This window comes from Nomascus leucogenys, chromosome 7b (genome assembly GCF_006542625.1).
Source record: "Nomascus leucogenys isolate Asia chromosome 7b, Asia_NLE_v1, whole genome shotgun sequence".
NCBI lineage: Eukaryota > Metazoa > Chordata > Mammalia > Primates > Hylobatidae > Nomascus > Nomascus leucogenys.
This window is the reverse complement of record NC_044387.1, coordinates 52,010,027-52,023,743: the sequence shown is the minus strand read 5'-3', so window position 1 is coordinate 52,023,743 and position 13,717 is coordinate 52,010,027. Positions and strand designations below refer to the sequence as shown.

Sequence of the window (13,717 nt, the reverse complement as noted above, 5' to 3'; positions counted from 1 at the left end):
TTTAGTAGAGACGGGGTTTCACCATGTTGGCCAGGCTGGTTTCAAACTCCTGACCTCAAATGATCCACCTGCCTCGGGGCCCCAAAGTGCTGGGATTACAGGCGTGAGCCACCGCGCCCGGCCGTATTTCATATTCTTAATGGAGACATGGCTACAGAACATTTCAAAGGTCACTTAACTGAGCAATTAACAAATGTAGCTGTGATAGCTTCTGCCCAGAAGTCAAGTCCATAATTATTTGCTTATTTGTCTCACCTTGCCTTGCCCCCTTCCTTCTTCTCATACAGTTGACCAGAGGATTCCTAAGGGCAGGTGATCTTTTGAATTTTTCACGAGTGCCTTGCCCACATAAGATGCTCAATAAAATATTCATTGCATTGAAGGGAAAAAATATATATGTGTGTGTGTGTGTGTGTGTGTATGTGCCTCGATTGTTGGTTAGCTTCCTTTTATTTTTACTTTTTGAGACAGAGTCTCACTCTATTGCCCAGGCTGGAGTGCGGTGGCACCATCTAGCTCATTGCAAACTCCGCCTCCCAGGTTCAAGTGATTCTCATGCCTCAGCCTCCTGAAAAGCTGGGATTACAGGCAACCGCCATCACGCCTGGCTAATTTTTATTTTATTTTATTCTATTTTTTTTTAGTAGAGATGGGGTTTCACCATGTTGGCCATGCTGGTCTCAAACTCCTGCCCTCAAGTGATCCGCCCACCTCGGACTCCCAAAGTGCTGAGATTACAGGTGTGAGTCACTGTGCTTAACCAGCTTCTTTTTATTTTTAATTTTAATTTTTTAAATTTTTATGTATTTATTTATTTATTTGAGACAAGGTCTCACTCTGTCTCAGGCTAAAGTGCAGTGGTGCAATCAAAGCTCACTGCAGCATCGAACTCCTGAGCTCAAGCAATCCTCCTGTCTCAGCCTCTGAATTAGCTGGGACACAGCCTGACACACTGCCAGGCTAATTTTTTTTTTTTTGGGGGGGATGAAGTTTTGTTCTATCGCTCAGGCTGGAGTGCAGTGGCACAATCTCAGCTCAGGGCAACCTCCGCCTCCCGGGTTCAAGCGATTCTGCTGCCTCAGCCTCCCAAGTAGCTGGGATTACAGGCATGTGCCACCATACCTGGCTATTTTTTTTTTTTTTTTGAGACGGAGTCTCGCTGTGTCCCCCAGGTTGGAGTGCAGTGACGCGATCTTAGCTCATTGCAAGCTCCTCCTCCCCGGTTCACGCCATTCTCCTGCCTCAGCCTCCTGAGTAGCTGGGACTACAGGCGCCCGCCAACACGCCCGGCTAATTTTTTGTATTTTTAGTAGAAACGGGGTTTCACCGAGTTAGCCAAGATGGTCTCGATCTCCTGACCTCGTGATCCGCCCATCTCGGCCTCCCAAAGTGCTGGGATTACAGGCGTGAGCCACCGCGCCCGGCCTCCTGGCTATTTTTTTGTTTTGTTTTGTATTTTCAGTAGAGAGAGGGTTTTTCCATATTGGCTAGGCTAATCTCGAACTCCTGACCTCAGGTGATTCACCTGCCTTTGCCTCCCAAAGTGCTGGAATTACAGGCGTAAGCCACTGTGCCTGACTGCCAGACTAATTTTTAAACTTTTTTTTTTTTTTTTGAGACAGAGTCTTGCTCTGTCACCCAGGCTGGATTGCAGTGGCATGATCTCAGGTCACCACAACCTCCACCTCCCGAGTTCAAGCGATTCTCCTGCCTCAGCCTCCCGAGTAGCTGGGATTACAGGTGCCCTGCCATCACGCCTGGCTGATTTTTGTATTTTTAGTAGAGACGGGGTTTCACCATGTTGGCCAGGCTGCTCTCGAACTCCTGACCTCAAGTGATCTGCCCACCTTGGCCTCCCAAAGTGCTGAGATTACAGGCATGAGCCACCTCACTCGGTCTTAAATTGTTTTTTCAGAGACAGAGTCTTGCTATGTTGCCCAGGCTGGTCTCAAACTCCTGGGCTCAAGCAATACTCCCATCTCAGCCTCCCAAAGCGCTGGGATTACAGACGGGAGCCACTGTGCTTGGCCTTAGCTTCTTCTTAAATGGCAGCAGTTTGAGTAGCGAGAATAGGCAGAAGCACCCCTCCTTGTGTTGGGAGCCATGAAGTGGGAAGGGCATGGCTTTGAGGCAGACAGCTTTGGGTTCAATTCCCAGCTCTTCCACTTTCCCACTGCGTGACCTCGCAGCAAATCAATAACCTCTTGAAGCCTCAGTTTCATGAACTGTAAAGTTGAGGGTCTCGAAAACAGGCACTACCTGGGTTTGTTGTAAAATATTAAAAAAAAAAGGCTGGGTGCCTGTAATGCCAGCACTTTGGGAGGCCAGGGTGGGTGGATCACATGAGGTCGAGAGTTCGAGACCAGCCTGACCAACATGGAGAAACCCTGTTCTCTAATAAAAATAACAAAATTAGCCAGGCGTGGTGGCACATGCCTATAATCCCAGCTACTCGGGAGGCTGAGATAGGAGAATCATTTGAACCCGGGAGATGGAGGCTGCAGTAAGCCGAGATCCTGCCATTGCACTCCAGCCTGGGCAATAAGAGCGAAACTCCGTCTCAAAAAAAAAAAAAAGGGAACAAAAGAACTTAGCCCAGATTCTGGCATAACAGCGCTGCTCTGATGCACTACGTGCTTTACCTACATTCTCCCTAGTCCTCTCATTTTACAGAGGAAGAAACTGAGGTCCCAGGGGGACATGGCTTGTCTAGGTTCACACTCCTATAATCTGGATGGGTGAGTGGAAGAAGGAGTGTGAACTCCTGGACAGGGATGCTCCTGCCCTCCTCTCTGCCCCAAACCTGCCAAAGCCTTCAGGTTTAGAAATTCAGGGAGTGTCTGGGGTATAAAAGGAATTTTTGCTGCCCATGGTCTTTTATTCACTCAGCACACCCTGAATTCTGGGTATATCAGTTGGCATGCAGTTCTCCAGGCGATCTATGCCTTTGCCAGTGCTGTTGCTTCTGCCTGCAATGTCCCCAGCCCTCCCTCCTACTCATCCTTTAAGACTCAAGTATCACCTGTGGGTCACTCCCTCTCTCCCCCCAACACACACATGCACACACCAGGTTGAGCAAAGCACCGCCCACCTGGAACTTATCCTGATGACAGGCTGTAGTGATAATAATCATACCACCCCTTAACAGAGCATAGACACTGGGCCTAGCACTGTCCATACACTGCTTCGTTAAACTCACATAACAACCTTTTGAGAATGGGAATATCCTATCATAAGCCCTTTTTACAGATAGGGAAGTCGAGTCTCAAAACCATAACCATGCCCAAGGCCACAGCTAGGAGCGGGCAGGGCCAGGGTTTGCCCTGGAGTATCTCTGGCTGACTCCCTCCCTCCCTTCTTTTTTTTTTTGAGACAGTCTCGCTCTGTCGCCCAGGCTGGAGTGCAGTGGAGCGATCTCGGCTCACTGTAAGCTCCGCCTGGCCGGTTCACGCCATTCTCCTGCCTCAGCCTCCCAAGTAGCTGGGACTACAGGCGCCCGCCACCATGCCCGGCTAATTTTTTGTTTTCGTATTTTTAGTAGAGACAGGGTTTCACCGTGTTAGCCAGGATGGTCTCTATCTCCCGATCTCGTGATCCATCCGCCTCGGCCTCTCAAAGTGCTGGGATTACAGGCATGAGCCACTGCGCCCGGCTGGCTGGCTCCCTCCTTTCTATCTCTGCCTCCTCCTGGAAGGCTCCTTCAATTTATCCCCTCTACACCCAGCTCAAACCCACCTTCCTCTGTTGCTTCTCTACTGCTTAACCTGAACCCAAATATTCACTAGTTGCAAGTTGAGAGTTCAAATTCCTGCTTTGCCACTGCTGCCTGGCAAAGGCCTCACTATGCCACAGAGGCCTGCATCAGTGAAATGGGAATAATGTGCCCCATGTCTCCCCACAGGAAGTCCTTGAGGACTGGCATGTTTTATACCTACCCCTGAACGGGCAGAGGGTTCTAAAGCAGGTTTGCTAAACTGAATTCAGTACTGATACCACCCCCTCTGAGGGGTTTCCTTACCCCAGGTAGACTGTTACACCCACCTTGAGGAAGGGATCTTCAAAGTGAGTGGCTCTCTAAATGTAACACTGATCAATGTCAAAGTTGTCAGTGAGCACCCTTCAACACCGTTGGTCTCTATGTCCAGTCCACCATGGTCTCTCACCAGGATTTTTCTTTTCTTTTCTTTTCTTTTCTTTTTTTTTTTTTTTGAGACGGAGTCTCACTCTGTCGCCCAGGCTGGAGTGCAGTGGCGTGATCTCGTCTCACTGCAAGTTCCACCTCCCGGATTCACGCCATTCTCCTGCCTCAGCCTCCTGAGTAGCCGGGAGTAGAGGCACCTGCCCCACGCCTAGCTAGTTTTTCTGTATTTTTAGTAGAGATGGGGTTTCACCATGTTAGCCAGGATGGTCTCGATCTCCTGACCTCGTGATCAGCCTGCCTTGGCCTCCCAAAGTGCTGGGATTACAAGCCTTAGCCATCGCACTTGGCCTCTCACCTGGATTTTTCTAGCAGCCTGCTTACTGGCCCCCAGCCTCCTGGCATGACCCTCCAATCATCCAGCCTCCCCACATCAGCCAGGGCAAGCTTCCCAAAACACACATCTGACCCTGCCCCTCACCTGCAGAGACCCTTCCACTGTGATCCACAGCACCCCACGCTCCAGGAATAAAGTCCAAACCACTAAGCATGGCTGGCCTGGCCCCAGTCAACACCCTAGGCACTCCTCTACCTCCAGGCTTCTGCACAAGCTGTTCCATTTCTGCAGCCCATAACACCAACCTCTTCCCACTGGCTGTCGAGAAAACTAAACTCTCTGACCGCCATCGGTCCTTATAGCCAAAGGCATCAGCGCCTCCTCCTATGATCATAGTTCTCCCCTTCCAGACAAGTGCATATGTTCACAAAGACTTTCAGGGCATAAAGTATCCCCTTTAAGGATGTGGCTGCTAGCCTCATCTTTGACACAGTGTCTTGAAATATTTGTTGAAGGAACAAATGATAAATAAATGAATGAATGCACATATAAAATATCCCTGTGAGGCTCTGTTTCTGAGTTGGTCAGAGATGTAGCCTGGTGAGGAGAAATGCTCAGACCAGACAATTGGCTCCTTCATTCTCCTGCCAAGGTCAGCCTTCAATAAAAAACAGCCCCGGCCGGGCGCGGTGGCTCACGCCTGTAATCCCAGCACTTTAGGAGGCGGAGGCGGGAAGATCACCTAAGGTCAGGAGTTTGGGATCAGCCTGGCCAACATGGTGAAACCCTATCTCTACTAAAAATACAAATATTGGCCGGGCACGGTGGCTCACGCCTGTAATCCCAGCACTTTGGGAGGCCAAGGCGGGTGGATCACGAGGTCAGGAGATCGAGACCACGGTGAAACCCCATCTCTACTAAAAATACAAAAAATTAGCTGGGCGCAGTGGTGGGCGCCTGTAGTCCCAGCTACTCGGGAGGCTGAGGCAGGAGAATGGCGTGAACCCAGGAGGCGGAGCTTGCAGTGAGCCGAGATCGCGCCACTGCACTCCATCCAACCTGGGGGACACAGCGAGACTCCGTCTCAAAAAAAAAAAAAAAAAATACAAATATTAGCGGGGCAGAGTGGCGGGCATCTGTAATCCCAGCTACTCCGGAGGCTGAGGCCGGAGAATCGCTTGAACCCGGGAGGCAGAGGTCGCAGTGAGCTGAGATCACACCATTGCACTCTAGCCTGGGCTACAGAGCGAGACTCCATCTCAAAAAACAAAATAAAACAAAACAAAATGAACAAAAAAAAACAGCCCCTAGGACCTCCAGTGGGGGTAGGGGCAGCTTCCAGCCTCTGAACCTAGGGTGAGAACTGTATCCCCAACATCAAGAATCAGTACTAGACTGCAGGGCAAGCCGACTGCTCCATAGCTGGAAAATAACTCCAAGAGGACAGATCCTGAGTTGCCCTAGGCCACACCATTTCTACAGTGCTCCTAACATAGGTGCTCAATACATGCTGGTTGATGGAGCCAGCCAGTTCATGTGCCCAGCTGAAATATATGTCCAGACACTGCACTGAAACTCTGCACTTCTCTTGGGTAATTGCACCCTTGTCAAGCATGCAAATCCTTTAAAAAGGATCCCCCTGCCAGAACCACCAAGATCTGGCCTTGTGTCTATACAAATTCCTCGGTAACTGTCCCTGGCTGCAACAGGAAGGAAGGAGGCGCCAGAGTCTGGGGGTGCACACATGTTTGTCCAGGAACCTTGATGGATTAGCAGAGGGAAAGCCAGACCAAGGGAGAAGACTTGTCCAAATGTCTTAGTTACTCATTAGCCAAACCTCAGAGCTTCTCTCTGCAAGGGGGGATCAGAGGGGCAATTAACCCACTTGGAAGAAAGGTTAAGCTAAATAGCTCTCTAATCCTGCAGTTTCAAAAGATAGCAAGTAGGGTTTCTGGAATCTTTAGATACTGTAAGGCAAGCACAGGGGATGGGGCATGGGGAAGGAGAGGCCATAGACTGAGGGAGGCACTGATACTTATAGAGCCCCCACCTGTTTCATACCCTTCATTCCGATCCATCCTGCCAGCCTCTTAGAAGAGGCAGAATGCAGACCCTCCTAGGCCAAGCCCATTTTGCCCAGAGGGTCCCTATCTGGACTCAGATAGGTTAAGTGTTTTGCCCAAGGTCACAAAAAGGTGCAAAGAAAGTGTTTTTCTTCGTGCAACAGGTACAGTCCTTTCCCTTCCAAAAGATAATGGCTGCTCCTGGCTAGAGAAAGTTCAGTCCCGGCATGCAGGAAGCCCTGGCCACCTAGGCGTCGCGCGGTGGAGGTCACACGCCTGCTCCGGGACTGGACAAACAGCAGGGTTTTAAGGCGCGGCGCCCCCACTCCCAGGCGAGTGTGTGCCAGCAGGGAGTGAAAAGGTCAGGCTCGGGTGGGGGTCAACGAGCCGCTTCTCATCCCGAGGGCCCCACCCGTGAGCCCGGGTGGGCCGCGCCGCCATCGGGGCGGGGACCACGCGGGCCTGCCTGGGAACAGGGAGACTGAGGCTTAATCCCATCAGGGCGCCTCCGCCCTGGGAAAACAAGCGAAGGGGGGCGCAGGCCAGGCCGAGAGGACGCGTCCGGAGCCTCTGCGTCCGAGGGGCCCCGCGCGCCGCCCCTCTCACACCCCCCGAACCACCCCGCTGTCCCCTGGGCTCCCCTCGACCCGGGTTCCGTCTCGCTCGCCGCCCTTGCTTCCCACTGTCCACCTCCGGGGCCTCCAACCCGCACAGATGGGTCCAGACCCTAGCAGCTCCAGGCTGAGTAACCCAGATCTCCAGCGATCCCTCAGCTCCTAGCCACCGGATCTCTCTGAATCCATTCCCAAAGCTCAGGCTAGCGTGGGAGGAGATTGATCCTCTCGCTCCCAGTCTCGAATCACCCTCCGCCGTCACCCCTGACTGGGGATCCAGTGGGACCCCAGGCCTCCAGCGCCCGATCCCCTCCAGGGATCGACTCCCAAGTCGCCAACCGGGTGGCACGTGATCCATTGGTTGCCCTGTGCGGGATCTTCCCGCGGGATCCACTCTGAAGTCTCGGGAGACGGATTCCCCGGCTCCCAAACCGGGATCCTCCCTCCCCGCAGACCCGGAGTCTGGGGAAATCCTCCGGGTCCCCGCCTCTTCCCCGGCCAACTTTGCCAACTTTTCTCCCGGGGCCTCGGCCGGGCAGAAACTTGGCGGCCCTCGCCCGCCGCCGTCACTTCCAGCTACCTCGCCGGCCGGGAACGGGAGGCGGCCAGTCGGCCCCCACTCCCCGCAGCCGCTGCGCAACCTACCGTGGAGCCACCGCCAGCCCGCGCCGCGCCGCCACCTGCCCGCAGCCCGCGGCACCTGCCCTAGGAGACCGCAACCCCGCGCAGCCTAGCCTGCTGGGGGCGGGGCCTCGGGCGGGGACGCGCCCCCGTCACCATGGGAACTGCAGCCGGCCGCGCCTGCGCGGAGGGGAGCAGAGCCGGCAGGACCCGAGTCGGCAGTGGCGCCTGGGCCTGGGACCTCTCCGGCGGGTCAGAGGTCACGACTCGCTTGGACACCCCTGCCGGAAGCGCTCCCGCCCCTCGAGGCCCGACCCCGCTCTGTCCAACTGGGAACTTTGCTCCCGGTCCCCTCCCGCGTTCCCTGGATGTTCCCCAGTCACCAGCCAGGATCCCCCATCACCGGCACCGACCCGCCGGCGACCCCGCGAGCCTAATGCAACCCAGGAATTCAGGAGGCGCTCCATAAATGTGGGCCCACTGATTTGCCTGGGCTGCTGGTGCCGGCCCGGGGGCGGGCAAGGTCTGTGCGCGGTGCTGGCGCCTCCTCGCGCCAAACAAAGGCACTGCACCTGAGAGTTCGCTGGGGCGCCTACTGTGTGCGAATCCTCCTGCCATTATGTTGTGGGTGTGGGTTGTGGGGTAATGGGTATAGGAACTTGTGGACAAGTTGAGAGAATCGCAGGAAGTCGCCTCTGAAAGAGAAAATATCTGTTCTGTTATCCTTTACTCATTCCATTCAGCAGATCTTCATTAAGCACCTATTGCATGCTGGGTGCTGGCGACCCAGTGGTGGGCAGCTGGCAAAATCCAGGCTGTTGTGCAGCTTACAGATATTGAAACAAATAATTTCACGAGTGTATCGAATTGAATCTGTGACATGTGCTCCTATGGGAAATGTACAGAGCATGAATAACTGGAGGACCTAAAATCAATGTGCCTTTATTATAAGCAAGATAGACCTCAATAAAAAAAGAGAAAGAAAAGGACATCACAGGCTGCTAATGGTGGCTTGTAATCCCAGCATTTTGGGAGGCCGAGGCGGGTGGATCACCTGAGGTCATGAGTTTGAGACCAGCCTGGTCAACATGGTGAAACCTGGTCACTACTAAAAATTACAAAACTTAGCTGGGCATAGTGGCGGATGCCTGTGATCCCAGCTACTCGGGAGGCTGAGGCAGGAGAATGGCTTGAACCCGGGAGGTGGAGATTGCAGTGAGCCAAGAGTGTGCCACTGCACTCCAGCCTGGACGACAGAGCAAGACTCCGTCTCAAAAAAAAAAGAAAAAAAAGAAAAGGATGTCACATTGTGTGGCTTCAGGAGGATTGGTGGGGAGACTTCTTGCCTCATTTTGCTCTTAAGTTGTTGGGTGTGTGTAAGAAACAAGGGCAGGTCCTGTTCTCCACACCGTCTGCACTGCAACCCTTTTGAAGGTCTGATCATCACCGTCAGACCCAGGCAGGGTAAACCCTGTTTACCAAACAGCAGCCTGATAACCTCCAATTGACTTATGTACAGTGCTGGAACCCAGGAATTGGGGGGCAGAGGTCCCATGAGGTCTCATGTCTCAGGACATTCTCCTTATCCTCTGGGTATCTTGAGTACAGTCATGAAAAGGATCAAACCCAGTCGCTTTTACAGACGACTACCACTTCCAGAGAGAAGTCTGTGAGTAGGAGACCAGGAATGGCTGGGTTGAAACTTAAAATCCTTCCAAATCCACGTAAGTCAGGCCTTTACATGACGTGTATGTTATATGAGCAAAGGAAAATCATTGTTGATTGTCTGCTCTTCTCTCTAGACCTACTGGAGGAAGGGAGTTCTGTCTCTCTTTCACCTCTGATTCCCAGTGCCTAGAACAGGGCTTGGCACATAGTAGGTGCTCAAAGAATATATGCTGAGTGCATGAATGACCAACAGCTGATGACATGCCATCTGCTGCCCCTCCTCCCTAACCTTATGGGAACTTCCTGTCTCTCCTGGGCAAATCTCCATGAACCAGAATGCGTAGGCTGGGGGTTCTGTTTAACGGAATGTTCCATGTTTCTCAGCTCCCCAGCCAATGCAGGCTTCCACCTTGGCATCTCCTCTCCATTCCAGAACATAAGGATGGGAGGGGACAAGACAGTCCTCCTCCTGCCACCCCCCATGGAGACTCAAACCCAGACATGGCCCCAGCCCTGATCATCAACCCTACTCTCTGCCCCAAGAGATGCCTAGCCCAGGCCGGGTGTCAGCTCTTCTATCCCTGTCAAGCTTTAAGGGGATTCCAGAAGTGCTGAACTACAACTCCCAGAGTCCTCCTGAACCTGGACCCAGAAGGGGCAGGACTTCCTGGTCAGCCCCCCACCTTAGCTGGTTCCCCCTGCATTCCTGTGTCTTCCTGCCTAGTTGAGAGTTGCCAGTTCGCACATATCCAGAGGTAGACCCTGACCAAAGAGGTGTCAGGTAGTACAGTTTCCAGAGGCAACACCCCTCCCTCCCCCCACCTCACCACTCCCAGCCCTGGCTTTTCTTTTTCTAAAAATAGAGCACAGTGCTTCCCAGGGATTTTCCCAGAACTCTTTCTTCGCAGTCTTTTGTCCCCTCCTCCAGAAGGTCTGTCCTGATTAGCCTGTCAGCTCTGTCCAATAGAACTTTCTGCAACGATGGAGATGTTCTATATCTGCACGGTCCAACATTAGCCACAGATGACTACAGAGTACTTAAAATGAGGTTAGGGAGACTGAGGAACTAAGTTTTACATTTTATTTAATTTTAATTAGTATAAATTTTAAAATCCACATGTGGCCCTGGCTACCATATTGGACAGTATAGCTCTACACCCCATACACCCCTTGCGAAGACCACGTTCATGCATTTTCGTTGGTGCATATTTATCCATTTTGTTTTTCCTAAAATTTATCTGCATGTTGAGTGTAAGAGCCAATATGTTCTTTGAAATGTTTTCCCTCAACACTAGACCTATGCCCGTGCCATTACCCCCACCAGGAAGTCTTTGCCCTCTGCCTCCCCATCATCTAGTTAACAACTAAATGTCCCTCAGATCTTAGCTTCTACATCAGTTCCTCAAAGAAGCCATCCCTAACCACCACCATCCCAGGCACTCCAGTCTGGGCGACAGAGCGAGACTCTGTCTCAAAAAAACTGATTAGATGTTGCAGAATCTGGGGCTGGTGCCCGCACTCATTAAAGTTCTGATCACACTGTAGTATAATTGCCCAATTACTCTTCAGCCACTTTCTAGGCTGTGAGGTCCTTGTGGGAAGAGACTAGCATAGTACCTGAAGCAGAGTTGTCACCCAATAAATATTCATGAAGTTCAATGTTGCATAAATGTTTTCACATGCTGGAATCCAGCGTTTGGTTCACGGTAATGATACTGATGAAGGCTATCATTTATTCAGACAAATATTTTGCCTGTGCTATCTCATTAAACTCCACAACAACCTATAAGACATGCTCTATTATTATTATTATTATTGCTTAATTTTTTTCGAGACAGAGTCCCGCTCTGTCGTCCAGGCTGGAGTGCAGTAGCACAATCTTGGCTCACTACACAGCCTTGCCCTCCTGGGCTCAAGCCATCCCCCTGCCTCAGGCTTCCGAGCAGCTGGGACTACAGGCATGCGCTACCATGCTTGGCTAATTTTTGTATTTTTGTAGAGATGGGATTTTGCCATGTTGCCCAGGCTGGTTTTGAACTCCTGGTTCAAGCGATTCACCTGCATCATTCTCCCAAAGTACTGGGGTTACAAGTATGAGCCACTGTGCCCCGATGAGATGATCTATTATTATCTACCTTTTACAGATGAAGGACCTGAAGCTCAGAGAGGTTAAGTAAGTTGCCCAAGGTCACACAGCTAGTATTTCAGCCTGGCTCCCTGGAAAACAGAGCCCAAGACAAATTTTATGTACTAATGCTTTATTAGGGATAAAATCCCAGCTCAGTAAGGGTGAAGGGAAGGGGACTTCAAGGCAGGGGAGGAGGGAGAGCAAATATAAGACATGCCTTACTAGGCTGGCTACAGAAGCCGCATGAAACAGACCATGGAAGGGATGAAGGAAGAGCAAGGACTTCATCGGCTGGCACCTCCCATCCCCTGTCCACAATTAGTCACTGTTGGGCCCAACTGTGTTATCTGTGCCTCCAGACAGCCCCAAGGGAAGCCAATTCCATACACAGGGCTTCACCTGAGCCTAGAAGAGGAGGGTCCAGGGCTCCCTCCCTTAAAGCGGGTCAGGTCTGCTTGAATGACAGTGGGAGATGCAGGCCTAGGTGGCCGAGTAGATGCAGCAACTGACCCAAGCCTCCTGCAGGCGGAAGCAAGAGGAGGCTTGATCTTGTCCAGAGCTGCTGGCTGGCTGGGAAGGACGCAGCTGAGCACACCTGAGAAGGTGCATCAGTCAAGCCTGATACAGCGAGTAAACATCAGAACTGAAATCCAAATCCAGTTTAGGCTAACTCCAGTGCCCTTCAACACATACTGATTGAAAGGGGAAAAATGAATACATGAATGATTGAGTGACTTGGGAAAAAACCCTGGAACCACCACTCCAGACGCCCTCATTTTACAGGTAGAGAAACTGAGGCCAAGGAGGCAGCGATGCCCCAACTCAGGTCACACTGACTGAGGCGGCAGGGCTGGGACTTGAGTGAAGCCTGAGACATGGCTTCACTGAGATTTTCTGCCTCTAACTGGCTGGGAACCTCCTGCTTCCGACAATACCAACTGCCAGGTGCTCATTCGTTAAGCTACAGGGAAAAGCTCGCATTTCCTGTGCACTGAGGCGCCGTCTCTTGTTCTCACCTTCCTAGCAGCCATCTCCCCTCTGCCAACAGCATCTCCATTTTCCTCCAGGGAAGAATCCCACCCCCTACACCCAGTCTATGTTGTTTCAAGTGGCGTAATCCTCGAGACACCCTTACTTGATCCTCATTTTCCAAACCTCAACCCTCAACCCTAGGACACAGGATGTAGGTCTGGCCAATCAGAGCATCCCATTTGCCTGGCCACAATGATTGATTCGTGGTGGGTATGGGATCCAAGTTTGTCCATTGAGTGTTAATCACAGCACTTGCTGCAATAGTGTGTAAAGAGAAGCTTTCTTTTCTCTGGGGTTGCTGAGTCTGGGAATGTCATCCTGGAGCCACCAAAGGGCAATATTGTTAGAGGGAATCCACCTAGACAGTGAAGCCAACAGAGCAGAAAACAGAACTGAGAGGTGGAGAGAGAGAGAGGTTCTGAAGACATTGCTTATTTACCTGGATCCCACTGTGCCTGAAGCCCATCCCAGAGAATTTTCAGTTATGTGAACCAATACATTTCTCACGTCTATTTCAGTGGCGCTTCCATCACTTATAGCAAAAGAATACCAGGCCAGGCGAGGTGGCTCACGCTTGTAATCCCACCACTTTGGGAGGCCGAGGCAGGCAGATCATAAGGTCAGGAGATCGAGACCATCCTGGCCAACAAGGTGAAACCCTGTCTCTACTAAAAAAAAAAAAAAAAATACAAAAAATTAGCCAGGCATGGTGGCAGGAGCCTGTAGTCACAGCTACTCAGGAGGCTGAGGCAGGAGAACGGCATGAACCCGGGAGGCGGAGCTTGCAGTGAGCCGAGATTGCGCCACTGCACTCCAGCCTGGGCAACAGAGTGAGACTCTGTCTCAAAAAAAAAAAAAGAGAGAATACCAGCACCTACTCTGTGCCAAGTCTTGTGCTAAGGATAAAGATATTTAAGACCCAGTGCCTGACTTTGAGAAGTCCACAGCTCACAGGGAAGATCCTATGATAAATACAGAGAAATATGCATATCAGTTGCCTGGGCTAGAATTATGAGGACAGAAAGATAGAGAACACAGTGGCAGACACTTCTAAACTCCCAATCCCATTTCTCCTCCTGAGATTCTATCTGTGGTTTCCTACACCTGGCATTTAAT

The 13,717-nt window shown here is 51.6% G+C and overlaps 1 protein-coding gene across 4 annotated transcripts in view; it reads right to left on the bottom strand.

Annotated features, from left to right (window-relative positions):
- The window catches only part of KIAA1671 (KIAA1671 ortholog), a 247,480-nt gene extending 239,602 nt beyond the window's left edge, over nt 1-7,878 (bottom strand). For 3 of the 4 annotated variants that reach the window (XM_030815991.1, XM_030815993.1, XM_030815994.1), the window contains exon 1: nt 7,798-7,878. The gene's annotated coding sequence lies outside the window, so the exon portion shown is untranslated. The remainder of the gene's footprint in view (nt 1-7,797) is intronic. The other variant, XM_030815992.1, reaches the window with a different exon arrangement.
- Between the last annotated feature and the right edge of the window lie 5,839 nt (nt 7,879-13,717).